This window comes from Bos grunniens, chromosome 29 (genome assembly GCF_055505025.1).
Source record: "Bos grunniens cultivar Pamir isolate PY7600 chromosome 29, Bosgru_T2T1.0, whole genome shotgun sequence".
In the NCBI taxonomy this organism is placed as follows: Eukaryota; Metazoa; Chordata; class Mammalia; order Artiodactyla; family Bovidae; genus Bos; species Bos grunniens.
This window is the reverse complement of record NC_141193.1, coordinates 5,419,543-5,421,907: the sequence shown is the minus strand read 5'-3', so window position 1 is coordinate 5,421,907 and position 2,365 is coordinate 5,419,543.

The following is a 2,365-nucleotide window of genomic DNA, read 5'->3' as shown; positions in this document are numbered from 1 at the left end:
AAGAATACTGGAATGGGTTGCCATTTCCTTCTCCAGGGGATCTTCCCCATCCAGGGATTGAACCCACGTCTCCTTTGTCGTCTGCATTGCAGGTGGATTCTTTACCATCTGAGCCGCCAGGGAAGCACCAATAAGTCAGAAAGATACAGGTAAATTCCATATGATCTCACTTATATGTGGAATCTAAACTTCAAAACCAACAAGACAAAATGAAAACAGACTCATAGATACATAGAACAAATCTCACGTGCTGTGCTTAGTCGCTCGGTCATGTCCGACTCTTTGGGACCCTATGGACTGTAGCCCACCAAGCTCCTCTGTCCGTGGGGCTTCTCCAGGCAAGAATACTGGAGTGGGTCGCCATGACCTCCTCCAGGGGATCTTCCCGACCCAGGAATCGAACTGGAGTCTCCTGCATTGTAGGCAGATTCTTTACCATCTGAACCACCAGGGAAGCCCCATAGAACCAATAGATAGTTTCAAGTTTTGGGTTATTATGAATAGAACTACTATGAACATTTGCATACAAGTCTTTTTGTGGACAAATATTTTCCTATCTTCTGGGTAAATCTCTGGGAGTAGAATGGTGGGGTCAAGTGCAGGTGTATGTTTAACTACAAGACCCTGCCAGATAACTCTTTTCCAAAGTGGCTGCACCATTTCACGTTTCCACCAGGAAAGTGTGACGGGTCTGTTTACTCCGCAGCCTCACCAACATTTGACCTGTGGGTCTTCTTCGGTCGAGGCCTTCCAAGGAGTGTGTACTGGTGCTCTACTGCGGCTGTAATTTGCATTTCCCTGATGACCAATGATGCCGAGTGTTTTTTCACATGCTTATTGTCCACTTGTATATCTTCCTTTAGCAAAGTGTCTTTTCCAATCTTTTGCCAATTTTTAAACTGATTTTTTTGTCTTATTATTGAATTATAAGCATTTTAAGTTTATTTGGGATGCAAGTCATATACATATATATTATGAAAAACTTAATTTCAATAAATTCGATAAGTGATGGAAAATGGGCATATTTCTTTATTATTATTTTTAAAATGTATTTTTTTTAATTGAAGGATAATTGCTTTACAATATTGTGTTGGTTTCTGCCAGACATCAACATGAGTCAGCCATAGGTATACATATGTCCCCTCCCTCTTAAACCTCCCTCCCACCTCCCACCCCATAAAATGAGCATATTTCTTAAAAAAACAAAAATACTAGCACTGATTAAAGAAGAAATTACGTTTTGATCTGCCCATTATCTGAGTAAAAGAATTCATTACGAAAACCCTTCACAGACACATAAACACACACAAACACACCGTCTCCAGGTCCAGATGGTTTCACCGGACAGTTCTAGTGACAGTTAAGGAAGAAATCGTATGAGTCCTACACGTCTTACTCAGAAAATAGAAGAGGCAAGTTCCCAACATCCTGTGGCATTAGGGAATTGCAAGCTAAAACAATTAACAAGATATTGCGTACACTGACCAGAATGGCTAAAATCTGAAACATCGATGATGCCAAATTCTATACGAATACGAAGCAGCAAGAACTCTCGGCCATTGCTGGTGGGGATGCACAGGGGCACAGCCACCTCGTAAGACACATCGCTGGCCTCTGACAAAGCTAGACACAGGCTCACCACACGGTCCGGCGTCTGTGCTCCCTGGTTTTTACCCAAGTTGAGAATGTCTGTCCACATGAAAACCTGCACATAAATGTTTATAGGAGCATTATTCATAATCGCCTCAAAAGGAAGTGACCAAGATGTCCCTCATGAGATGAAAGGATAAGGAAACTACGGTACATCCACACAATGGAATATTATTCAGTCATAAAAACGAGGCATGATGGACCACGAATTATTATACTAAGTGAAATAAATCAGACGGAGAAAGACAAACATCCTATGACATTGCTTATATGTGAAAGCTAAAATATGATACAAATGAGCTTAATAACGAAACAGAAATAGACTCACAGACAGAAAACAAACAAATACATGTATGCTTGTCAAGGGGATAAACTAGGACTTCAGGATTAGCAGATACAAACTACTATATATTAAATAAACAAACAACAAGGTCCTACTGTATAGCACAGGCAAGTACATTCAGTATCTTATAGTAAGCTGCAATGCAACAGTATATGAAAAAGAATATATATATACACATATATGTACATATATACACATATGTGTACATCACTTTGCTGTATGCCAGAAACTCACACAACATTGTAAATCAACTATACTTCAATAAAAAGAAATTTAAAGTACAAAAAATGAGCAATCCAGCCACAGAAAGATATGGAAGAAACTTAAACGCATATTACTAAGTGAGAGAAGCCAGTGAGAAAAGGCTACATA